Consider the following 27,730-nt stretch of genomic DNA (forward strand, 5'->3'; position numbering starts at 1 on the left):
CTTTCTTACCTGTCAATCAACACAATCTCCAACGTATCTGCTTCAGGGAGCAACTTTCAGTCCTGTTTCTATTCTGTTAGTCCATAAGAGCTAAGGCTATCTATAATGTTGACATCGGATTCCAGGGTTCAGTTTAATCCTAGTGCTGGTATCAGAAAACATAAATAATGCATCTTTCGAGTGTTTGTTATTTATTTAGTTGTGTGGTGCTTAACGTCACTTCTTTACAGTAAGGAAGCAGTGTCCTAGAGGCAGATTTAATTCAAGGGAATGTAAAGTGTTCCTTGCCATGTGAGATGAGTTGTAAACAGATTGAGTACCATCCTATCTTGATGACTCCAGGTTCAGGAAGAAAGCTAAAGAGCAATACACCACACTGCTGAATTAATTCATTAATTCATGTATTTTCGTGTGTCAAATCTCAATGTAAGGCAGTTGTTCCCACCTTCAGTCCTCAAGTAACCCCAACAGCACACACTTTTGATGTGGCCCAGACAAACACACATGGTTCAACTAACTTGTCAACTCATCATCAAGCCCGCAATGAATAGAATCAGGTGTGTTTTTCCGGGGTTACAACAAAAATGTGTACTGTTGGGAGAACTACTGAAGCCCTCTAGGATCATTAACGAACAGTTGATGAGATGTTGGTGTCTAGATTGACTTGGCTTGTGTTTATTGTGTGTTTATGTCAGGGTTGGTTGTTTTTAAAATAGTATATGTTACTGAATAGGCTACTGTAGCTCAGTTGGTAGAGCATGGCACTTGCAACACCAGGATGGTGGGTTCAATTCCTGGGACCACCAATACAAACAAAGTAATATATGCATGCATGACCATAAGTTGCCTTTGATAAAAATCATACTGGCTTTCAGTACCTTTTACTCAACTACTAGAGAAGGAGAACAATAGGGAAACTCAGTCTGAATGATCTTTGTCTAAGGTAATATCCATTTTTGTCGTCAGATTTTCATAGTCCTCTTTGGGGAGAGAAAGATTTAATCTGATTCTGGAAACAAGTCTCCTCTTTCCATGCTCACCATGTGTTACTTGGCGTTATTTTCTTAATATTCACCTTTCATTCCGTCACGATTTGGGTCTTCCTCAACACCTTTCTGAGCGGAAAAATATATCTGTGTTCCAAATGCCACCCTACAGTGCACTACTTTTGAATAGGGGCCCTATGTGCACAAGTGACTTCATATGACGTCAGCAAATCAAATCAAATTGTATTGTTCACAGACACATGGTTAGCAGATGTTAATGTGAGTGTAGGGAAATGCTTGTGCTTCTAGTTCCGACAGTGCAGTAATATCTAACAAGTAATCTAACAATTCCCCAACAACTACCACACACAAATCTAAAGGGGTGAATGATAATATGTACATATAAGTATATGGATGAGCGATGGCCGAGTGGAATAGGCAAGGTGCAGTAGATAGTATAAAATACAGTATATACATGTGATATGAGTAATGTAAGATATGTAAAAAAAATAATATGACTGCCTAGGAACAGTGGGTTAACCACCTTGTTCAGGGGAAGAACAACAGATGTTTACCTTGTCAGCTCAGGGATTTGAGCTTGCAATCTTTCGGTTACAAGTCCAATGCTCTAACCACTAGGCTACCTGCCTCCCCAGCTACTGTACCTGTCGCCCCAACATTATTAAAGTGGCATTATGTAAAGTGCCATTGTTTAAAATGACTAGTGATCCATTTATTAAAGTGACCAGTGTCTCAGTGTAGGCAGCAGCCTCTCTGTTAGTGATTGCTGTTTAGCAATCACTAACAGTGTTATGATGTCTGATGGCCTTGAGATAGAAGCTGTTTTTCAGTCTCTCGGTCCCAGCTTTGATGCACCTGTACTGACCTCACCTTCTGGATGGTAGCGGTGTGAACAGGCAGTGGCTCAGGTGGTTGTTGTCCTTGATGATCTTTTTGGCCTTCCTGTGACATCGGGTGCTGTAGGTGTCATGGAGGGCAGGTAGTTTGCCCCCGGTGATGCGTTGTGCAGACCTCACTACCCTCTGGAGAGCCTTCCGGTTATGGGCGGAACAGTTGAAGAGGCGCTGTTGCGCCTTCTTCACCTCACTGTCTGTGTGGGTGGACCATTTCAGTTTGTCTGTGATGTGTATGCCGAGCAACTTTCCACTGCTGTCCCTTCAATGTGGATAGGAGGGTGCTCTCTCTGCTGTTTCCTGAAGGCCACAATCATCTTCTTTGTTTTGTTGACATTGAGTGAGAGGCTGTTTTCCTGACACCGCACTCCGAACGCCCTCACCTCCTCCCTGTAGGCTGTCTCATCGTTGTTGGTAATCAAGCCAACTACTGTTGTGTCGTCTGCAAACTTGATAATTGAGTTGGAGGCGTGCACGGCCACACAGTTGTGGGTGAACAGGGAGTACAGGAGGGGGCTTTGAATGCACCCTTGTGGGGCCCCAGTGTTGAGGGTCAGCGAAGTGGAGATGTTGTTTCCTACCTTCACCACATGGGGGCGGCCCGTCAGAAAGTCCAGGACCCAATTGCACAGGGCGGGGTTTAGACCCAGGCCCTCTAGCGTGATGATGAGCTTGGAGGGTAATATGGTGTTGAATGCTGAGCTGTAGTCGATGAACAGCATTCTTACATAGGTATTCCTCTTGTCCAGATGGGTTAGGGCAGTGTGCAGTGTGATGGCGATTGCATCGTCTGTGGACTTGTTAGGGCGGTAAGCAAACTGAAGTGGGTCTAGGGTGGACGGTAAGGTGGAGGTGATATGATCCTCGAATTGTTTCTCAAAGCACTTCATGATGACAGAAGTGAGTGCTACGGGCGGTACTCATTTAGTTCAGTATATCTTTGCCTTTTTGGGTACAAGAACAATGGTGGCCATCTTTAAGCATGTGGGGACAGCAGACTGGCATATGGAGAGATTGAATATGTCCGTAAACACACCAGCCAGTTGGTCTGCACATGCTCTGATGACTTGGCTAGGGACGCCGTCTGGGCCAGCAGCCTTGCGAGGGTTAACACGTTTAAATGTTTTACTCACGTTGGCCACAGAGAAGGAGAGGGGTGAGGGGGGCACAGTCCTTGTTAGCAGGCCGAGACGGTGGCACTGTTTAATCCTCAAAACGGGCAAGGAAGGTGTTGAGTTTGTCTGGAAGCGTGATGTCAGTTTCTGTGACATGGCTGGTTTTCTTTTTGTAGTCCATGATTTCCTGTAGAGCCTGCCACATACGGTTTGTGTCTGAGCCATTGATTGCGACTCCACTTTGTACCTGCACCGGCATTTCGCTTGTTCGATTGCCTTGCGGAAGGAATAACTACACTGTTTATATTCAGCCATATTCCCAGACCTCTTTCCACAGTTAAATGCAGTGGTTCGCACTCTTAGTTTTACGCGAATGCCGCCATCCATCCACGGTTTCTGGTTAGGGTAGGTTTTAATAGTCACAGTGTGTACATCTCTAATGCACTTCCTAATAAACTCACTCACCGGGTCGGCGTATAGATCAATGTTGTTCTCTGAGGCTGACCGGAACATTTCCTAGTCCATTTCCTGGTCAAAACAATCTTGAAGCGTGGATTCCGATTGATCATACCAGCATTGAATGATTCTAGTCACTGGTACATCCTGTTTGAGTTTCTGCCTATAAGACGGTAGGAGCAAGATGGCATCGTGGTCGGATTTGCCGAAGGGAGTGCGGGGGAGGGCATCGTGGAAGTTAGAGTAGCAGTGATCAAGTGTATTACCCCGGCGAGTACTACAATTAATATGCTGATTCGAATTTAGGTAGCCTTGTTCCCATGCTTTGTTCAAATCCCCAGCTACAATAAATGCAGCCTCAGGATATATGGTTTCCAGTTTACATAGAGTCCAGTGAAGTTCCTTGAGGACTGTCGTGGTGTCTGCTTGAGGGGGAATGTACACAGCTGTGACGATAACTGACGAGAGTTCTCTTGGGAGGTAATATGGACAGCATTTGATTGTAAGGAATTCTAGGTTGGGTGAGCAGAAGGACTTGAGTTCCTGTATGCTGTTATGTTTACACCATGACTCGTTATTCATGAAGCATACACCCCCGCCCTTCCTCTTCGCAGAGAGGTGTTTATATCTGTTGGTGCGATACATGGAGAAGCCCGGTGGCTGAACCGATTCCGGCAACATATCCCAAGAAAGCCATGATTCCTTGAAACAGAGAATGTTCCTTGCCATGTGAGATGAGTTGTAAACAGATTGAGTACCATCCTATCTTGATGACTCCAGGTTCAGGAAGAAAGCTAAAGAGCAATAAACCACACTGCTGAATTAATTCATTAATTCATGTATTTTCGTGTCAAATCTCAATGTAAGGCAGTTGTTCCCACCTTCAGTCCTCAAGTAACCCCAACAGCACACACTTTTGATGTGGCCCAGACAAACACACATGGTTCAACTAACTTGTCAACTCATCATCAAGCCCGCAATGAATAGAATCAGGTGTGTTTTTCCGGGGTTACAACAAAAATGTGTACTGTTGGGAGAACTACTGATATATACAGTGCCTTGCGAAAGTATTCGGCCCCCTTGAACTTTGCGACCTTTTGCCACATTTCAGGCTTCAAACATAAAGATATACAACTGTATTTTTTTGTGAAGAATCAACAACAAGTGGGACACAATCATGAAGTGGAACGACATTTATTGGATATTTCAAACTTTTTTAACAAATCAAAAACTGAAAAATTGGGCGTGCAAAATTATTCAGCCCCTTTACTTTCAGTGCAGCAAACTCTCCCCAGAAGTTCAGTGAGGATCTCTGAATGATCCAGTGTTGACCTAAATGACTAATGATGATAAATACAATCCACCTGTGTGTAATCAAGTCTCCGTATAAATGCACCTGCACTGTGATAGTCTCAGAGGTCCGTTAAAAGCGCAGAGAGCATCATGAAGAACAAGGAACACACCAGGCAGGTCCGAGATACTGTTGTGAAGAAGTTTAAAGCCGGATTTGGATACAAAAATATTTCCCAAGCTTTAAACATCCCAAGGAGCACTTTGCAAGCGATAATATTGAAATGGAAGGAGTATCAGACCACTGCAAATCAACCAAGACCTGGCCGTCCCTCTAAACTTTCAGCTCATACAAGGAGAAGACTGATCAGAGATGCAGCCAAGAGGCCCATGATCACTCTGGATGAACTGCAGAGATCTACAGCTGAGGTGGGAGACTCTGTCCATAGGACAACAATCAGTCGTAAATTGCACAAATCTGGCCTTTATGGAAGAAAGCCATTTCTTAAAGATATCCATAAAAAGTGTTGTTTAAAGTTTGCCACAAGCCACCTGGGAGACACACCAAACATATGGAAGAAGGTGCTCTGGTCAGATGAAACCAAAATTGAACTTTTTGGCAACAATGCAAAACGTTATGTTTGGCGTAAAAGCAACACAGCTGAACACACCATCCCCACTGTCAAACATGGCGGTGGCAGCATCATGGTTTGGGCCTGCTTTTCTTCAGCAGGGACAGGGAAGATGGTTAAAATTGATGGGAAGATGGATGGAGCCAAATACAGAACCATTCTGGAAGAAAACCTGATGGAGTCTGCAAAAGACATGAGACTGGGATGGAGATTTGTATTCCAACAAGACAATGATCCAAAACATAAAGCAAAATCTACAATGGAATGGTTCAAAAATAAACATATCCAGGTGTTAGTATGGCCAAGTCAAAGTCCAGACCTGAATCCAATCGAGAATCTGGAAAGAACTGAAAATTGCTGTTCACAAATGCTCTCCATCCAACCTCACTGAGCTCGAGCTGTTTTGCAAGGAGGAATGGGAAAAAAATTCAGTCTCTCGATGTGCAAAACTGATAGAGACATACCCCAAGCGACTTACAGCTGTAATCGCAGCAAAAGGTGGCGCTACAAAGTATTAACTTAAGGGGGCTGAATAATTTTGCACGCCCAATTTTTCAGTTTTTGATTTGTTAAAAAAGTTTGAAATATCCAATAAATGTCGTTCCACTTCATGATTGTGTCCCACTTGTTGTTGATTCTTCACAAAAAAATACAGTTTTATATCTTTATGTTTGAAGCCTGAAATGTGGCAAAAGGTCGCAAAGTTCAAGGGGGCCGAATACTTTCGCAAGGCACTGTATATACACAGTTTGTCTGTGATGTGTATGTCGAGGAACATTCTACTGCTGTCCCTTCAATGTGGATAGGAGGGTGCTCCCTCTGCTCTTTCCTGAAGGCCACGATCATCTTCTTTGTTTTGTTGACATTGAGTGAGAGGTTGTTTTCCTGACACCGCACTCCGAATGCCCTCACCTCCTCCCTGTAGGCTGTCTCATCATTGTTGGTAATCAAGCCCACTACTGTTGTGTCGTCTGCAAACTTGATAATTGAGTTGGAGGCGTGCATGGCCACGCAGTTGTGGGTGAACAGGGAGTACAGGAGGGGGCTGTGAACGCACCCTTGTGGGGCCCCAGTGTTGAGGGTCAGCGAAGTGGAGATGTTGTTTCCTACCTTAGATAGGGCAGTGTGCAGTGTGATGGCGATTGCGTCGTCTGTGGACCTGTTAGGGTGGTAAGCAAACTGAAGTGGGTCTAGGGTGGACGGTAAGGGGGAGGTGATATGATCCTCAAATTGTTGGAAAGCCCGGTGGCTGAACCGATTCTGGCAACATATCCCGAGAAAGCCATGATTCCTTGAAACAGAGAATGTTACAATCTCTGATGTCTCTCTGGAAGGCTTGCTCAAATTTGGTCTACCTTGTTGTCAAGAGACTGGACATTAGTGAGTAGAATACTCGGGAGCGGTGGGCGATGTGCACGTCTACGGAGCCTGACCAGGAGGCCACTCCGTCTGCCTTTCTGTGACACCGTTGTTTTCGGTTGGCTTCTGGGATTAGATCCATTGTCCTGGGTGGTGGACCAAACAGAGGATCCGCTTCGGGAAAGTCGTACCCCTGGTCGTAATGTTGGTAAGTTGACGTCTCTCTTATATCCAATAGTTCTTCTCGGCCATATGTAATAAGACTTAAGATTTCCTGGGGTAATAACATAAGAAATAATACATTTAAAAAAATACTGCATAGTTTCCTAAGGACTCGAAGCGAGGCAACCAGCTCTGTCGGCGCCTATCTTGCGCCAACAGTCAGCAGTCAGCACTACGGAGCAGCTGCAGAAGCCATGCGTCACTTCTTAAAGCAGGGTTCCCCTAAATTTGGCCTGACATAAGACTATAGAAACACCAGGAAATCAGTTCCCAGTTATTTTAATTTTGGAAATATGTTCCCAATTGTTCCCATGCATAATAGAGAAACACATGATTGAAGCCAAATGCTATGTTTTTAATCATATCTGTTTGGGCTTCTTGTGGTCAATTTGCAGTCTACAAATTATTTGTAATTATGTTCTGCCCCCCGATCTTCCACTCATGAAAAAAACAGCCTGCGGCTGAATATAGTTTATGATCACTGCCTTAAATGTTGAAGCCGGGAATCTGTTTAAGAGCCATTTCAATTATTGATATTGACTCACTGATTATTGAAGAATAGAACTTACAAATGTCTTATGAGCTCTGTACAACTGTCTCACTTTATCACAACTCCATCCCTCAGCCGTACACCAAAACAAGTGGCGGGGCTGTCATTTAACTGAAAAACTAATCCCAGACTGTAGCTTTGAGATGAGATACTCAGCCTCATACATACTACTGTTAGATCCCAGGGCTGGTTGATGCGCCAAGACGTTTTCACCGCAACTCATCTATCTGCACTACGCATTCTTTATAAGGACAAAAAATAGACCCAGCTAAGCCCCTTGCTTCCTTCGTCTGCCCCTCCTCCCTCCCCCCGTAGATTTTCCATCAACGGTGCTTTAAAAATAACAAACAATCCCATAATACTGTGAATGATATGAATGTTACTGCTTTTCAGTAGTTAGATGAGGTTACAGCACTGACTAGCTGTTTGTTTGACCCACTTAATGTGCCCTGAATGGCAACTGCTGTTTACATTGTGATTACCGTAATCATTATACTGCCCCAGTCCCTCATATCTAATGGCACCCATCAGTATCCATGTCTCTTGTTAAGTAGGTAGTCCAGTCCTCTTCTAAGCTTCCAATCATTCCAAACAGGGCTGATAAGATAAGTGACAGGTTGCTTCATCCAAGCAGTGTTGGGAAGGCTAGTACAATTGAATTTGTTCTTGTCCTAAATACTATATTTATGCAGCGTTCAAAGTCTAAATGTATAGGTATTAATAGATATATGTTTGTTTTCAGGTTAGATGATTGGAGATAATTACGTCTGTACTGCCTGCAATAGATATTATATATATATTAGTCCTGTGGTATGTTACCAACGACCATGAAATACATAAATATTTGTTTCTGGTTCAAATCTCAGTGTTTCCAATGTGTTGTATCAGACGATTTATTATTAGTGATTTAAAAGGTTGTTTTTAAGGGAGTTACATAACGTTTTGTCCCTGTGAGTGTAGTCAGTCACTGTTAAATCAATTAGTTAACAGGTACCTGGAAGAAGTTGGGCTCAAAGGTGAAGAGTAGTGACTCACAGGAGATGGGGAGGACTAGTAGTGACTCACAGGAGATGGGGGAGGAAGAGTAGTGACTCACAGGAGATGGGGGGGGGGGGAAGAGTAGTGACTCACAGGAGATAGGGAGGAAGAGTAGTGACTCACAGGAGATAGGGGAGGAAGAGTTGTGACTCACATGAGATAGGGGAGGAAGAGTTGTGACTCACAGGAGATAGCGGAGGAAGAGTAGTGACTCACAGGAGATGGGGGAGGAAGAGTAGTGACTCACAGGAGATGGGGGGATGAGTAGTGACTCACAGGAGATAGGGGAGGAAGAGTATTGACTCACAGGAGATGGTGGGGAAGAGTAGTGACTTACAGGAGATAGGGGAGGAAGAGTAGTGACTCACAGGAGATAGGGGAGGAAGAGTAGTGACTCACAGGAGATAGGGGAGGAAGAGTTGTGACTCACAGGAGATAGGGGAGGAAGAGTTGTGACTCACAGGAGATAGGGGAGGAAGAGTAGGGACTCACAGGAGATAGAGGAGGAAGAGTATTGACTCACAGGAAATAGGGGAAGAAGATAATAAGAAAGATAAACATTCATATTTTGGAAAGTGGAACTATTTCTCCCTCCGACATAAAGTCTCCTCAAAATAATGTTGGGAAAATATCCTCTGGTAAAGGTCTTGGTAATCAAGTCATTGATGACTAATCATTCAAACTGGAATGTGAAAACAGGTCCTAATATGACTCCTCACCATGCTCCTAAGTGGGGTATGTTTGAGTGTCAGATGAATGTGAAAACAGGTCCTAATATGACTCCTCACCATGCTCCTAAGTGGGGTGTTTGAGTGTCAGATGAATGTGAAAACATGGCTTTTCTGTTGGAGAGAATATAGACTGTTGATTGTTGATGATTGTGGAGATAAACCACAGTTGGCCATTTGTGGATGTGATCTCTGCGGAAATTGCCTTTACAAATCTATTTCTGTGTGCAGGCTGCTAATCGTGTTGTAATGAATCCCAGCCTTATTTTGCTTACAAAACAAATCGAGTCACAAACCATTCCAAGGGTTCTTCTTCTTCAACTGTTTGGTATGTTGCTAATGTGTGGTAGATGCCTGTAAGGAAGAAACCCCCCCCACACCTGTGGAGTATTACTGTAGGTATCAGACTACTGTAAAGAAACCCCCCACACCTGTGGAGTATTACTGTAGGTATCAGACTACTGTAAAGAAACCCCCCACACCTGTGGAGTATTACTGTAGGTATCAGACTACTGTAAAGAAACCCCCTACACCTGTGGAGTATTACTGTAGGTATCAGACTACTGTAAAGAAACCCCCCACACCTGTGGAGTATTACTGTAGGTATCAGACTACTGTAAAGAAACCCCCTACACCTGTGGAGTATTACTGTAGGTATCAGACTACTGTAAAGAAACCCCCTACACCTGTGGAGTATTACTGTAGGTATCATACTACTGTAAAGAAACCCCCCACACCTGTGGAGTATTACTGTAGGTATCATACTACTGTAAAGAATCCCCCCACACCTGTGGCGTATTACTGTAGGTATCAGACTACTGTAAAGAAACCCCCCACACCTGTGGAGTATTACTGTAGGTATCAGACTACTGTAAAGAAACCCCCCACACCTGTGGAGTATTACTGTAGGTATCAGACTACTGTAAAGAATCCCCCCACACCTGTGGCGTATTACTGTAGGTATCAGACTACTGTAAAGAAACCCCCCACACCTGTGGAGTATTACTGTAGGTATCAGACTACTGTAAAGAAACCCCCCACACCTGTGGAGTATTACTGTAGGTATCAGACTACTGTAAAGAAACCCCCCACACCTGTGGAGTATTACTGTAGGTATCAGACTACTGTAAAGAAACCCCCTACACCTGTGGAGTATTACTGTAGGTATCAGACTACTGTAAAGAAACCCCCTACACCTGTGGAGTATTACTGTAGGTATCAGACTACTGTAAAGAATCCCCCCACACCTGTGGCGTATTACTGTAGGTATCAGACTACTGTAAAGAAACCCCCCACACCTGTGGAGTATTACTGTAGGTATCAGACTACTGTAAAGAAACCCCCCACACCTGTGGAGTATTACTGTAGGTATCAGACTACTGTAAAGAAACCCCCCACACCTGTGGAGTATTACTGTAGGTATCAGACTACTGTAAAGAAACCCCCTACACCTGTGGAGTATTACTGTAGGTATCAGACTACTGTAAAGAAACCCCCTGCACCTGTGGAGTATTACTGTAGGTATCAGACTACTGTAAAGAAACCCCCTACACCTGTGGAGTATTACTGTAGGTATCAGACTACTGTAAAGAAACCCCCCACACCTGTGGAGTATTACTGTAGGTATCAGACTACTGTAAAGAAACCCCCTACACCTGTGGAGTATTACTGTAGTTATCAGACTACTGTAAAGAACCCCCCCCACACCTGTGGAGTATTACTGTAGGTATCATACTACTGTAAAGAAACCCCCTACACCTGTGGAGTATTACTGTAGTTATCAGACTATTGTAAAGAATCCCCCCACACCTGTGGAGTATTACTGTAGGTATCAGACTACTGTAAAGAAACCCCCTACACCTGTGGAGTATTACTGTAAGTATCCAGACCCAGACTACTAGTTTTCATGTTTTACGGCCTACCGCCCATGCCAGATTAAGCCTCTGAGGTAAGATGTGTCCTAGGGGATAGAGTGGAGAGAACGTTCCAGAGAAATATGACACTATGTAGATATACAGGTTGAGGTTGACATGTTCATCCTGCCAGTCAGTCAAGGCTTCAGATGAAGAAATCCATAGGGCGTTCAAGTTGGTCGAAAACACACAAACCCTTCACACCCAGAACTACATTTCAGGACTTTCCTGCTACTTTTCCAGATATTCCAGCTAGGCTAGTTTTTCACTGCTAGTTTTTCAGACTTTTGCAGACTAGGCTACTCCTGGACAAAAAAAAGTACTTTCAAACTCAAGATATTCTCCCTTGAGCGTTGTTTTTAGTCCATTAGTAGGCTCATCACTTCTCAATGGCATGCTTAGTACATATTGTAAACTCCAGAGATAATGTATAGTGATTCCTACCTGCTATCTTGACTAATACCCTCAGCTGCTCTTCTGGTCAGCAGGGATCTGGCCCTGTTCTGTTCTTAGATCTGAGGACAGTGAGTGAATGAGTGGTTTAACCTTTGAAATGAGGCACTAAAGGCCCCATGCAGCCATTAAACAGAGCTACATTTAGGCAGAAAGCCATTCATTCACATGATTCGAGTCTCTTTAATTGTCATTATTGAGGAAGTCAAAGTTAAATGAAACAGTGCTATCACTAGAGGCCAGAGCCCTGACAGTGGCCCAACCTGGCTGGAGGCCTCTAAAAGAGCCCTCCAGCCAATGAGACAGAATGTCGTCTGATAAAACACACCCCTGAGACAGGCGAGTGCCATTGGTAGTCTGCGAACAACCCATTTAAAAACCTTTCAACGTCGATCCCAACTTCTGTTGCTTGTATCATGGGAACGTCTCTACTTCTTTTACTTGCTTTGGATGGGAAGTCCATTTGGACACGTGTTTTGAAGACGCATGCATAGCCTCCTGTGTTGTTCTATTCCCGTGTCTCTTCTTCTCTTCTTCACTTCACACTGATGCATTGAGATTCTCTGAGGTATGTTGAAAGTGGAAACTTTTAACCGTGGCTAGTTTACTGGCCTGATTACTGTGTAATCGCTCTGTCTTTCTGTCTCTCTCGCTCTGTGTCTCTCGCTGTCTCTCTATCTCTGTCTCTCTCTCTGTCTCTCTCTCTGTCTCTCTCTCTCTCTCAACTGTTTGTACTGGCAGACATTGTTTTGTATCAATACCATGCACACTCATTCATCATTGTGTCTGAACACGTGCAGCACGAGAAATATCAAAACAGCATGCTGCAAAATAGATTTGAAGAATGGGGCCAATGGTGATTGTTGTTGAAGTACATGTGGTTTAGAGAGGGAAACATACATGCAATGGTTACGGTTAAGGACAATTTAGTTAGGCTATACAGTATGTTATGATGGAGATTTGACATAAATGTATTGGTACCATTTAACTTTACAATTCACATTTGTCACACAGGCCCCACACAACAAACGGAAGCAATAATGTGAAAGGAAAATGTAAGATTAGATTTACAGTAGTTTACAATTATTTGTTACCCAGCCAGAGAGACTAGATCTCCTTAATGGAAGGGGATAGTTCATGTCCAAAATATCAGAAGAGCTAAATAAATGAGAGGGATCTCCTCTTAGTCACCACCAACACTGGCGCTGTGATGATGTTGATTGGGCAACCAGGTTTTCAGGGGTTTGGTTTCAGGTCCAGCGCTAGTTCTCCCAAACAAGGAGACAGTTGTCCGGGTGCTGTTACAGAACAGCTGCGCTCTGTCACATGGATGGCTGAGTAACTATCCTCTCTCTGCTTTCTTTCCACCCAAGGCCCGGAGACAACTCTAACCTGGTCTTCATCACCATACAGAGGCCAACATCACCATATAGAGGCCAACGTCACCATATAGAGGACAGCGTCACCATATAGGGGCCAACATCACCATATAGAGGACAACGTCACCATATAGAGGACAACATCACTATATAGAGGCCAACGTCACTATATAGAGGCCAGCATCACCATTTAGAGACCTAAATCACTATATAGAGGCCAACATCATCATATAGAGCTCAGCATCACCATAGAAAGGCCAGCAGCACTGTATAGAGGCCAACATCACTATATAAAGGCCAACATCACCATATAGAGATCAGCGTCACCATATAGGGGCCAACATCACCATATAGAGGCCAACGTCACCATATAGAGGACAACGTCACCATATAGGGGCCAACATCATCATATAGAGGCCAACGTCACCATATAGAGGACAACATCACCATATAGAGGACAACGTCACCATATAGAGGACAACGTCACCATATAGAGGCCAACGTCACCATATAGAGGCCAACATCACTATATAGAGGACAACGTCACCATATAGAGGCCAGCATCACCATTTAGAGACCCTAAATCACTATATATATCCAACATCATCATATAGAGCTCAGCATCACCATAGAAAGGCCAGCAGCACTGTATAGAGGCCAACATCACTATATAAAGGCCAACATCACCATATAGAGATCAGCATCACCATAAAAAGGCCAGCATCACCATATAGAGCCCAACATCACAATATAGAGGCCAGCATCACCATATAGAGGCCAGCATCACCATATATAGAGGCCAACATCACCATATAGAGGCCAGCATCACCATAGAGAGGCCAGCATCACCATAGAGAGGCAAGCATCAACATACAGAGGCCAACATCAACATAGAGAGGCCAACATCACCATATCTCGAGTCCAACATCACCTTTTAGAGGAAACATTACCTTAGAGCCCAGTATCACCATATAGAGGCCCGCATCGCCTTAGAAGGGCCAGCATCGCCTTAGAGAGGCTAGCATTCCCTTAGAGAGTCCAGCATCACCATATAGATGCCATCATCACCATAGAGAGGCCAACAACACCATGTATCGAGTCCAACATCACCATAGAGAGGCTAACAACACCATATAGAGGCCAACATCACCATAGAGAGGTCAACAGAATTGACTCTCAGACTCTCAGTGTATGACAAATCCATTTGTACTGCTAGTTGTACATCATATGTGATACGTTACGTGAGAATGAAGCCACCTGTCAGAAGATGATGCATTCACCCTTAAAACCTGTTTGGGAAAGGCGTGCCGCTAGACTATAAAATCATTTTCAACCAGGGAGTTGCGACACGAAAGTCAGAAATAGCGATATAATATATGCCTTACCTTTGAAGATCTTCTTCTGTTGGCACTCCAAAAGGTCCCAGTTACATTTCAAATGGTCCTTTTGTTTGATAATGTCCTTCTTTATATCCATAAAAACTAACTGGCGCGCTTCAGTCAATAATCCACTCAGTTTCCCTCCATCATAATGCATACAAAATGAATCCCAAACGTTACTAATAAACTTTTCCAAACAAGTCAAACATTTATAATCAAACCTTAGGTATCCTAATTTGCAAATAAACGATAATATTTAAGACGGAGAATAGTATGTTCATTACCGGAGATAAATAGGAAAGAAAACTCTTTCCTCCACGCGCTTGGAAACACTACAGCCAAAATGGGAGCCACCTAGAAAACCTACCATTTCTTGGTCATTTTTCAAAAAAACTGCCTGAAACTCTTTCTAAAGACTGTTGACATCTAGTGGAAGCCCTAGGAACTGCAATCTGTGAGAACTCAGGCTTATAATTATAGTACTAGCCATTGAAAACAGTGGTAAAGTGAAATCTTTTTTTTTATGGATGGTTTGTCCTCAGGGTTTTGCCTGCCGTATCCATTCTGTTATACTCACAGACATAAATGTAACCATTTTTGAAACTTTAGAGTGATTTCTATCTGAATCCACCAATTACAGTGCCTTGCGAAAGTATTCGGCCCCCTTGAACTTTGCGACCTTTTGCCACATTTCAGGCTTCAAACATAAAGATATAAAACTGTATTTTTTTTGTGAAGAATCAACAACAAGTGGGACACAATCATGAAGTGGAACGACATTTATTGGATATTTCAAACTTTTTTAACAAATCAAAAACTGAAAAATTGGGCGTGCAAAATTATTCAGCCCCTTTACTTTCAGTGCAGCAAACTCTCTCCAGAAGTTCAGTGAGGATCTCTGAATGATCCAATGTTGACCTAAATGACTAATGATGATAAATACAATCCACCTGTGTGTAATCAAATCTCCGTATAAATGCACCTGCCATGTGATAGTCTCAGAGGTCCGTTAAAAGCGCAGAGAGCATCATGAATAACAAGGAACACACCAGGCAGGTCCGAGATACTGCTGTGAAGAAGTTTAAAGCCGGATTTGGATACAAAAAGATTTCCCAAGCTTTAAACATCCCAAGGAGCACTGTGCAAGCGATAATATTGAAATGGAAGGAGTATCAGACCACTGCAAATCTACCAAGAGCTGGCCGTCCCTCTAAACTTTCAGCTCATACAAGGAGAAGACTGATCAGAGATGCAGCCAAGAGGCCCATGATCACTCTGGATGAACTGCAGAGATCTACAGCTGAGGTGGGGGACTCTGTCCATAGGACAACAATCAGTCGTATATTGCACAAATCTGGCCTTTATGGAAGAGTGGCAAGAAGAAAGCCATTTCTTAAAGATATCCATAAAAAGTGTCATTTAAAGTTTGCCACAAGCCACCTGGGAGACACACCAAACATGTGGAAGAAGGTGCTCTGGTCAGATGAAACCAAAATTGAACTTTTTGGCAACAATGCAAAACATTATGTTTGGCGTAAAAGCAACACCCTGAACACACCATCCCCACTGTCAAACATGGTGGTGGCAGCATCATGGTTTGGGCCTGCTTTTCTTCAGCAGGGACAGGGAAGATGGTTAAAATTGATGGGAAGATGGATGGAGCCAAATACAGGACCATTCTGGAAGAAAACCTGATGGAGTCTGCAAAAGACCTGAGACTGGGGCGGAGATTTGTCTTCCAACAAGACAATGATCCAAAACATAAAGCAAAATCTACAATGGAATGGTTCAAAAATAAACATATCCAGGTGTTAGAATGGCCAAGTCAAAGTCCAGACCTGAATCCAATCGAGAATCTGTGGAAAGAACTGAAAACTGCTGTTCACAAATGCTCTCCATCAAAACTCACTGAGCTCGAGCTGTTTTGCAAGGAGGAATGGGAAAAAATTTCAGTCTCTCGATGTGCAAAACTGATAGACATACCCCAAGCGACTTACAGCTGTAATCGCAGCAAAAGGTGGCGCTACAAAGTATTAACTTAAGGGGGCTGAATAATTTTGCACGCCCAATTGTTCAGTTTTTGATTTGTTAAAAAAGTTTGAAATATCCAATAAATGTCGTTCCACTTCATGATTGTGTCCCACTTGTTGTTGATTCTTCACAAAAAAATACAGTTTTATATCTTTATGTTTGAAGCCTGAAATGTGGCAAAAGGTCGCAAAGTTCAAGGGGGCCGAATACTTTCGCAAGGCACTGTATATGCATATCCTAGCTTCTGGGCCTGAGGGAAAATGCTGCCCCCTATAAAAAATAAGTTTTAATTAACAGACGTATCTTTCTCCGCTTGTTAAAGAGGGGAGCGTTTTCCTAGGCCAGTGTTTCTTAAAGTGTGGGTCGCGACATAAATGTATAATGATTTAATAAATTACTGGAATTGATTTGGCCAAGTGCAACTGCGCTCTCTGCTTAGCTGCGGTCTCTGTTAATGGATCTTTTTTCTGCAGGTTTCTTGAAGATCAAATCAAAATCAAATCAAATTTATTTATATAGCCCTTCGTACATCAGCTGATATCTCAAAGTGCTGTACAGAAACCGAGCCTAAAACCCCAAACAGCAAGCAATGCAGGTATAGAAGCACGGTGGCTAGGAAACTCCCTAGAAAGGCCAGGCTATTTGGGGTGGCCAGTCCTCTTCTGGCTGTGCCGGGTGGAGATTATAACAGAATATGGCCAAGATGTTCAAATGTTCATAAATGACCAGCATGGTCCTATAAAAATATGGCAGAACAGTTGAAACTGGAGCAGCAGCACGGCCAGGTGGACTGGGGACAGCAAGGAGTCATCATGTCAGGTAGTCCTGAGGCATGGTCCTAGGGCTCAGGTCCTCCGAGAGAGAGAAAGAAAGAGAGAAAGAGAGAATTAGAGAGAGCACACTTAAATTCACACAGAACACCGAATAGGACATGAGAAGTACTCCAGATATAACAAACTGACCCTAGCCCCCCGACACATAAACTACTGCAGCATAAATACTGGAGGCTGAGACAGGAGGGGTCAGGAGACACTGTGGCCCCATCCGAGGACACCCCCGGACAGGGCCAAACAGGAAGCATATAACCCCACCCACTTTGCCAAAGCACAGCCCCCACACCACTAGAGGGATATCTTCAACCACCAACTTACCATCCTGAGACAAGGTAGAGTATAGCCCACAAAGATCTCCGCCACTGCACAACACAAGGGGGGGTACCCAGACAGGAAGATCACATCAGTGACTCAACCCGCTCAAGTGATGCACCCCTCCTAGGGACGGTATGAAAGAGCCCTAGTAAGCCAGTGACTCAGCCCCTGTAATAGGGTTAGAGGCAGAGAATCCCAGTGGAAAGAGGGGAACCGGCCAGGCAGAGACAGCAAGGGCGGTTCGTTGCTCCAGAGCCTTTCCGTTCACCTTCCCACTCCTGGGCCAGACTACACTCAATCATATGACCCACTGAAGAGATGAGTCTTCAGTAAAGACTTAAAGGTTGAGACCGAGTTTGCGTCTCTTACATGGGTAGGCAGATCATTCCATAAAAATGGAGCTCTATAGGAGAAAGCCCTGACTCCAGCTGTTTGCTTAGAAATTATAGGGACAATTAGGAGGCCTGCGTAGGTTGTAGGTTAGCAGTAAAACCTTGAAATCAGCCCTTGCCTTGACAGAAAGCCAGTGTAGGGAGGCTAGCACTGGAGTAATATGATCAAATTTTTAGGTTCTAGTCAGGATTCTAGCAGCCGTATTTAGCACTAACTGAAGTTTATTTAGTGCTTTATCCGGGTAGCCGGAAAGTAGAAAATTGCAGTAGTCTAACCTAGAAGTGACAAACGCATGGATTACTTTTTCTGCATCATTTTTGAACAGAAAGATTCTGATTTTTGCAATGTTACGTAGATGGAAAAAAAGCTGTCCTTGAAATGGTCTTGATATGTTCTTCAAAAGAGAGATCAGGGTCCAGAGTAACGCCGAGGTCCTTCACAGTTTTATTTGAGACGACTGTACAACCATTAAGATTAATTGTCAGATTCAACAGAAGATCTCTTTGTTTCTCGGGACCTAGAACAAGCATCTCTGTTTTGTCCGAGTTTAAAAGTAGAAAGTTTGCAGCCATCCACTTCCTTATGTCTGAAACACATGCTTCTAGCGAGGGCAATTTTGGGGCTTCACCATGTTTCATTGAAATGTACAGCTGTGTGTCATCCACATAGCAGTGAAAGTTAACATTATGTTTTCGAATGACACCCCCAAGAGGTAAAATATATAGTGAAAGCAATAGTGGTCCTAAAACGGAACCTTGAGGAACACTGAAATTTACAGTTGATTTGTCAAACCATTCACAGAGACAAACTGATATCTTTCCGACAGATAAGATCTAAACCAGGCCAGAACTTGTCCGTGTAGACCAATTTGGGTTTCCAATCTCTCCAAAAGAATGTGGTGATCGATGGTATCAAAAGCAACACTAAGGTCTAGGAGCACGAAGACAGATGCAGAGCCTCGGTCTGATGGCATTAAAAGGTCATATACCACCTTCACAAGTGCAGTCTCAGTGCACTGGTCTAAAACCAGACTGAAGCATTTCGTATACATTGTTTGTCTTCAGGAAGGCAGTGAGTTGCTGCGCAACAGGCTTTTCTAAAAATGTTGAGAGGAATGGAAGATTCGATCACTCCACCGACCCACGCGCTGTTGTTCAGCAGCTGACGATGCACTGTCCGCCACTGACTTGTCATTCTCACTCGCCATCACTTACCGCTGTCATGAAATGGACTCATATAGGTGCCCTCCAGGACACCTACACCACCCTATGTCACAGGAAGGCCAAAAAGATCATCAAGGACAACAACCACCCGAGCCACTGCCTGTTCACCCCGCTATCATCCAGAAGGCGAGGTCAGTACAGGTGCATCAAAGCAGGGACAGAGAGACTGAACAGCTTCTATCTCAAGGCCATCAGACTGCTAAACAACCACCACTAACACAGAGAGGCTGCTGCCTCCATACAGACTCAAATTTCTGGCCACTTAAATAAATGGACTTAATAAATGTATCACTAGTCACTTTAAATAACGCCACTTTAGTATTGTTTACATATCCTACATTACTCATATGTATATACTGTATCCTATACCATCTACTGCATCTTGCCTATGCCGCACGACATTGCTCAACCATATATTTATATGTACAGTGCCTTGCGAAAGTATTCGGCCCCCTTGAACTTTGCAACCTTTTGCCACATTTCAAGCTTCAAACATAAAGATATAAAACTGTATTTTTTTGTGAAGAATCAACAACAAGTGGGACACAATCATGAAGTGGAACGACATTTATTGGATATTTCAAACTTTTTTAACAAATCAAAAACTGAAAAATTGGGCGTGCCAAAATTATTCAGCCCCTTTACTTTCAGAGAACCAAACTCTCTCTAGAAGTTCAGTGAGGATCTCTGAATTATCCAATGTTGACCTAAATGACTAATGATGATAAATACAATCCACCTGTGTGTAATCAAGTCTCCCTATAAATGCACCTGCACTGTGATAGTCTCAGCGGTCCGTTAAAAGCGCAGAGAGCATCATGAAGAACAAGGAACACACCAGGCAGGTCCGAGATACTGTTGTGAAGAAGTTTAAAGTCGGATTTGGATACAAAAATATTTCCCAAGCTTTAAACATCCCAAGGAGCACTGTGCAAACGATAATATTGAAATGGAAGGAGTATCAGACCACTGCAAATCTACCAAGACCTGGCCGTCCCTCTAAACTTTCAGCTCATACAAGGAGAAGACTGATCAGAGATGCAGCCAAGAGGCCCATGATCACTCTGGATGAACTGCAGAGATCTACAGCTGAGGTGGGGGACTCTGTCCATAGGACAACAATCAGTCGTATATTGCACAAATCTGGCCTTTATGGAAGAGTGGCAAGAAGAAAGCCATTTCTTAAAGATATCCATAAAAAGTGTCATTTAAAGTTTGCCACAAGCCACCTGGGAGACACACCAAACATGTGGAAGAAGGTGCTCTGGTCAGATGAAACCAAAATTGAACTTTTTGGCAACAATGCAAAACATTATGTTTGGCGTAAAAGCAACACCCTGAACACACCATCCCCACTGTCAAACATGGTGGTGGCAGCATCATGGTTTGGGCCTGCTTTTCTTCAGCAGGGACAGGGAAGATGGTTAAAATTGATGGGAAGATGGATGGAGCCAAATACAGGACCATTCTGGAAGAAAACCTGATGGAGTCTGCAAAAGACCTGAGACTGGGGCGGAGATTTGTCTTCCAACAAGACAATGATCCAAAACATAAAGCAAAATCTACAATGGAATGGTTCAAAAATAAACATATCCAGGTGTTAGAATGGCCAAGTCAAAGTCCAGACCTGAATCCAATCGAGAATCTGTGGAAAGAACTGAAAACTGCTGTTCACAAATGCTCTCCATCAAAACTCACTGAGCTCGAGCTGTTTTGCAAGGAGGAATGGGAAAAAATTTCAGTCTCTCGATGTGCAAAACTGATAGACATACCCCAAGCGACTTACAGCTGTAATCGCAGCAAAAGGTGGCGCTACAAAGTATTAACTTAAGGGGGCTGAATAATTTTGCACGCCCAATTGTTCAGTTTTTGATTTGTTAAAAAAGTTTGAAATATCCAATAAATGTCGTTCCACTTCATGATTGTGTCCCACTTGTTGTTGATTCTTCACAAAAAAATACAGTTTTATATCTTTATGTTTGAAGCCTGAAATGTGGCAAAAGGTCGCAAAGTTCAAGGGGGCCGAATACTTTCGCAAGGCACTGTATATGCATATCCTAGCTTCTGGGCCTGAGGGAAAATGCTGCCCCCTATAAAAAATAAGTTTTAATTAACAGACGTATCTTTCTCCGCTTGTTAAAGAGGGGAGCGTTTTCCTAGGCCAGTGTTTCTTAAAGTGTGGGTCGCGACATAAATGTATAATGATTTAATAAATTACTGGAATTGATTTGGCCAAGTGCAACTGCGCTCTCTGCTTAGCTGCGGTCTCTGTTAATGGATCTTTTTTCTGCAGGTTTCTTGAAGATCAAATCAAAATCAAATCAAATTTATTTATATAGCCCTTCGTACATCAGCTGATATCTCAAAGTGCTGTACAGAAACCGAGCCTAAAACCCCAAACAGCAAGCAATGCAGGTATAGAAGCACGGTGGCTAGGAAACTCCCTAGAAAGGCCAGGCTATTTGGGGTGGCCAGTCCTCTTCTGGCTGTGCCGGGTGGAGATTATAACAGAATATGGCCAAGATGTTCAAATGTTCATAAATGACCAGCATGGTCCTATAAAAATATGGCAGAACAGTTGAAACTGGAGCAGCAGCACGGCCAGGTGGACTGGGGACAGCAAGGAGTCATCATGTCAGGTAGTCCTGAGGCATGGTCCTAGGGCTCAGGTCCTCCGAGAGAGAGAAAGAAAGAGAGAAAGAGAGAATTAGAGAGAGCACACTTAAATTCACACAGAACACCGAATAGGACATGAGAAGTACTCCAGATATAACAAACTGACCCTAGCCCCCCGACACATAAACTACTGCAGCATAAATACTGGAGGCTGAGACAGGAGGGGTCAGGAGACACTGTGGCCCCATCCGAGGACACCCCCGGACAGGGCCAAACAGGAAGCATATAACCCCACCCACTTTGCCAAAGCACAGCCCCCACACCACTAGAGGGATATCTTCAACCACCAACTTACCATCCTGAGACAAGGTAGAGTATAGCCCACAAAGATCTCCGCCACTGCACAACACAAGGGGGGGTACCCAGACAGGAAGATCACATCAGTGACTCAACCCGCTCAAGTGATGCACCCCTCCTAGGGACGGTATGAAAGAGCCCTAGTAAGCCAGTGACTCAGCCCCTGTAATAGGGTTAGAGGCAGAGAATCCCAGTGGAAAGAGGGGAACCGGCCAGGCAGAGACAGCAAGGGCGGTTCGTTGCTCCAGAGCCTTTCCGTTCACCTTCCCACTCCTGGGCCAGACTACACTCAATCATATGACCCACTGAAGAGATGAGTCTTCAGTAAAGACTTAAAGGTTGAGACCGAGTTTGCGTCTCTTACATGGGTAGGCAGATCATTCCATAAAAATGGAGCTCTATAGGAGAAAGCCCTGACTCCAGCTGTTTGCTTAGAAATTATAGGGACAATTAGGAGGCCTGCGTAGGTTGTAGGTTAGCAGTAAAACCTTGAAATCAGCCCTTGCCTTGACAGAAAGCCAGTGTAGGGAGGCTAGCACTGGAGTAATATGATCAAATTTTTAGGTTCTAGTCAGGATTCTAGCAGCCGTATTTAGCACTAACTGAAGTTTATTTAGTGCTTTATCCGGGTAGCCGGAAAGTAGAAAATTGCAGTAGTCTAACCTAGAAGTGACAAACGCATGGATTACTTTTTCTGCATCATTTTTGAACAGAAAGATTCTGATTTTTGCAATGTTACGTAGATGGAAAAAAAGCTGTCCTTGAAATGGTCTTGATATGTTCTTCAAAAGAGAGATCAGGGTCCAGAGTAACGCCGAGGTCCTTCACAGTTTTATTTGAGACGACTGTACAACCATTAAGATTAATTGTCAGATTCAACAGAAGATCTCTTTGTTTCTCGGGACCTAGAACAAGCATCTCTGTTTTGTCCGAGTTTAAAAGTAGAAAGTTTGCAGCCATCCACTTCCTTATGTCTGAAACACATGCTTCTAGCGAGGGCAATTTTGGGGCTTCACCATGTTTCATTGAAATGTACAGCTGTGTGTCATCCACATAGCAGTGAAAGTTAACATTATGTTTTCGAATGACACCCCCAAGAGGTAAAATATATAGTGAAAGCAATAGTGGTCCTAAAACGGAACCTTGAGGAACACTGAAATTTACAGTTGATTTGTCAAACCATTCACAGAGACAAACTGATATCTTTCCGACAGATAAGATCTAAACCAGGCCAGAACTTGTCCGTGTAGACCAATTTGGGTTTCCAATCTCTCCAAAAGAATGTGGTGATCGATGGTATCAAAAGCAACACTAAGGTCTAGGAGCACGAAGACAGATGCAGAGCCTCGGTCTGATGGCATTAAAAGGTCATATACCACCTTCACAAGTGCAGTCTCAGTGCACTGGTCTAAAACCAGACTGAAGCATTTCGTATACATTGTTTGTCTTCAGGAAGGCAGTGAGTTGCTGCGCAACAGGCTTTTCTAAAAATGTTGAGAGGAATGGAAGATTCGATCACTCCACCGACCCACGCGCTGTTGTTCAGCAGCTGACGATGCACTGTCCGCCACTGACTTGTCATTCTCACTCGCCATCACTTACCGCTGTCATGAAATGGACTCATATAGGTGCCCTCCAGGACACCTACACCACCCTATGTCACAGGAAGGCCAAAAAGATCATCAAGGACAACAACCACCCGAGCCACTGCCTGTTCACCCCGCTATCATCCAGAAGGCGAGGTCAGTACAGGTGCATCAAAGCAGGGACAGAGAGACTGAACAGCTTCTATCTCAAGGCCATCAGACTGCTAAACAACCACCACTAACACAGAGAGGCTGCTGCCTCCATACAGACTCAAATTTCTGGCCACTTAAATAAATGGACTTAATAAATGTATCACTAGTCACTTTAAATAACGCCACTTTAGTATTGTTTACATATCCTACATTACTCATATGTATATACTGTATCCTATACCATCTACTGCATCTTGCCTATGCCGCACGACATTGCTCAACCATATATTTATATGTACAGTGCCTTGCGAAAGTATTCGGCCCCCTTGAACTTTGCAACCTTTTGCCACATTTCAAGCTTCAAACATAAAGATATAAAACTGTATTTTTTTGTGAAGAATCAACAACAAGTGGGACACAATCATGAAGTGGAACGACATTTATTGGATATTTCAAACTTTTTTAACAAATCAAAAACTGAAAAATTGGGCGTGCCAAAATTATTCAGCCCCTTTACTTTCAGAGAACCAAACTCTCTCTAGAAGTTCAGTGAGGATCTCTGAATTATCCAATGTTGACCTAAATGACTAATGATGATAAATACAATCCACCTGTGTGTAATCAAGTCTCCCTATAAATGCACCTGCACTGTGATAGTCTCAGCGGTCCGTTAAAAGCGCAGAGAGCATCATGAAGAACAAGGAACACACCAGGCAGGTCCGAGATACTGTTGTGAAGAAGTTTAAAGTCGGATTTGGATACAAAAATATTTCCCAAGCTTTAAACATCCCAAGGAGCACTGTGCAAACGATAATATTGAAATGGAAGGAGTATCAGACCACTGCAAATCTACCAAGACCTGGCCGTCCCTCTAAACTTTCAGCTCATACAAGGAGAAGACTGATCAGAGATGCAGCCAAGAGGCCCATGATCACTCTGGATGAACTGCAGAGATCTACAGCTGAGGTGGGAGACTCTGTCCATAGGACAACAATCAGTCGTATATTGCACAAATCTGGCCTTTATGGAAGAGTGGCAAGAAGAAAGCCATTTCTTAAAGATATCCATAAAAAGTGTCGTTTAAAGTTTGCCACAAGCAACCTGGGAGACACACCAAACATGTGGAAGAAGGTGCTCTGGTCAGATGAAACCAAAATTGAACTTTTTGGCAACAATGCAAAACGTTATGTTTGGCGTAAAAGCAACACAGCTCATCACCCTGAACACACCATCCCCACTGTCAAACGTGGTGGTGGCAGCATCATGGTTTGGGCCTGCTTTTCTTCAGCAGGGACAGGGAAGATGGTTAAAATTGATGAGAAGATGTATGGAGCCAAATACAGGACCATTCTGGAAGAAAACCTGATGGAGTCTGCAAAAGACCTGAGACTGGGACGGAGATTTGTCTTCCAACAAAACAATGATCCAAAACATAAAGCAAAATCTACAATGGAATGGTTCAAAAATAAACATATCCAGGTGTTGGAATGGCCAAGTCAAAGTCCAGACCTGAATCCAATCGAGAATCTGTGGAAAGAATTGAAAACTGCTGTTCACAAATGCTCTCCATCCAACCTCACTGAGCTCGAGCTGTTTTGCAAGGAGGAATGGGAAAAAATGTCAGTCTCTCGATGTGCAAAACTGATAGAGACATACCCCAAGCGACTTACAGCTGTAATCGCAGCAAAAGGTGGCGCTACAAAGTATTAACTTAAGGGGGCTGAATAATTTTGCACGCCCAATTTTTCAGTTTTTGATTTGTTAAAAAAGTTTGAAATATCCAAAAAATGTTGTTCCATTTCATGATTGTGTCCCACTTGTTGTTGATTCTTCACAAAAAAATAAAGTTTTATATCTTTATGTTTGAAGCCTGAAATGTGGCAAAAGGTCGCAAAGTTCAAGGGGGCCGAATACTTTCGCAAGGTACTGTACATATTCTATTCATTCCTTTACATTTGTGTGTGTAAGGTAGTTGTTGTGAATTTGTTAGATAACTTGTTAGATATTACTGCAAAGTCGGAACTAGAAGCACAAGCATTTCGCTACACTCACATTAACATCTGCTAACCATGTGTGTATGTGACCAATATAATTGGATTTGATTTGATTTGCTAGCCACAAGTTCTGACAGCTCAATCGTCATGAAACGCAAAAACAGTGATGACTTTCTGTCTCTTTCAAACAAACTTTGAGAAATAACGAGGAGCGCCCACAATGTGTTTTGTGCAGGGAAGTGATTAGTAATGAGTCTCTCAAAACAAACTAATTAATAAAACGACACGTCCTGACCAAACATCCACAACATGATGGTAAACCCAGGGAGTTCTTTCAGAACAGGGCAGAATGCTTCAGGAAACAGTACTTCAGGAAACAGTGCTTCAGGAAACAGTGCTTCAGGAAACAGTACTTCAGGAAACAGTACTTTGACAGTGGAAAGTAAGTCAACTAGCAAGGCATTGTCATCATTTTATTACAAGTGATGATAAGCAGAATTAAGGGAGTACTATCTCATAGTAGTAGATGTGAGTTTCTCTTGATGTAGTACAACCTTAAGGAACAGTACAGATGAAGATGAAAAATTATCAGGCCTACTGTACATTTTACTGTAGAAATTATTGTCGAAAACAAGTCTAGGTTGGAACTGTTGCTGTTAAAATAAAAGTAATCTTTTTTATTCTGAACTGGAATAAACTGATTGAAGCAAGATGCTTTTTTGGGATGGCAGGTAGCCTAGTGGTAGGCGCTTTGGGCCAGTAACAGAAAGGTTGCTGGATTGAATCCCCAAGCTGACAAGGTAAAAATGTGTTGTTCTGCCCCTGAACTAGACCGTCATTGTAAATAAGACGTGCCTAGTTAAATTAAAAAACAAAAAAAATGAGGCAAATACAGTTCTGGGTTGCTCATCTACAGCAGGAAGTGGTCTTCAGCCTGACTGAGAAAGCAGTAGATGTTCTGATCCAGTTTGGCCCCACATACACGAGTCAGGGTTCTCAAGTACAGAAGTAGTGTCAATGCTGCGCATTACCTGAGTGTTGTACTGTCAAAAACAGAATAGACCTGCTTCTTGAAAACTTCAACCAGCCACACACCTCTCATTAGGAATGTGTGTGTGTTCAGTTATACATCTGTGTGATGTGATCAATCAGTTTATTGCAGTTCAGAATGAAATTATTTATTGTATTTTAACAGCAACAGTTCCAACCTAGACAGGTATGTAAGAGTGTTTTATAATGGGGAAAAATAAACATGAAAACATATTTATGGGTATTTAATTGTTATTTGTTTTTGTCTATATTGCATTTTTTTTAAGCATAATGGCAATGAAATGTACCGATATTTACATATTGTTGCATATTTTCCTTATTTTCCTTTTCCTTTCCTTCCAGCTTGGGTCCCAGTAAAACACATAATTTCTCATTTGGGTCCCAGGCTGAAAAAGTTTAAGAACCCCTGTCCTAGGCATTTCTTCCCTCAAAAGGACTGATAGTGTGATATGGACACCATGCGTTAGCTATGTACACTACACTATAGTAAGACAAGTAAATGTGTTTTCTTAATGACGGATACGGTCTAAGATAGGCCATACATTGGCCTTCTAACCAGCTGTACCTGAATTATGTTTTTCAAAGTGTAAACTTGACCCAGATATCTCTGGTATAAAACAACATATGACAGGCTTCTTCTATTAATGCATCTACTGTCTTAGATTCTAGAAATACAATGAGGTCACAGACAGAAGGCTTATATTAGCGTGATTGATGTTTCTTTTCAGCACCATTAAGTGTATCTGGGGCAGTGGTTCGGGTTTG

This window comes from Oncorhynchus mykiss, chromosome 23 (assembly GCF_057628025.1).
Source record: "Oncorhynchus mykiss isolate SJ-2025 chromosome 23, ASM5762802v1, whole genome shotgun sequence".
Taxonomy (NCBI): Eukaryota; Metazoa; Chordata; class Actinopteri; order Salmoniformes; family Salmonidae; genus Oncorhynchus; species Oncorhynchus mykiss.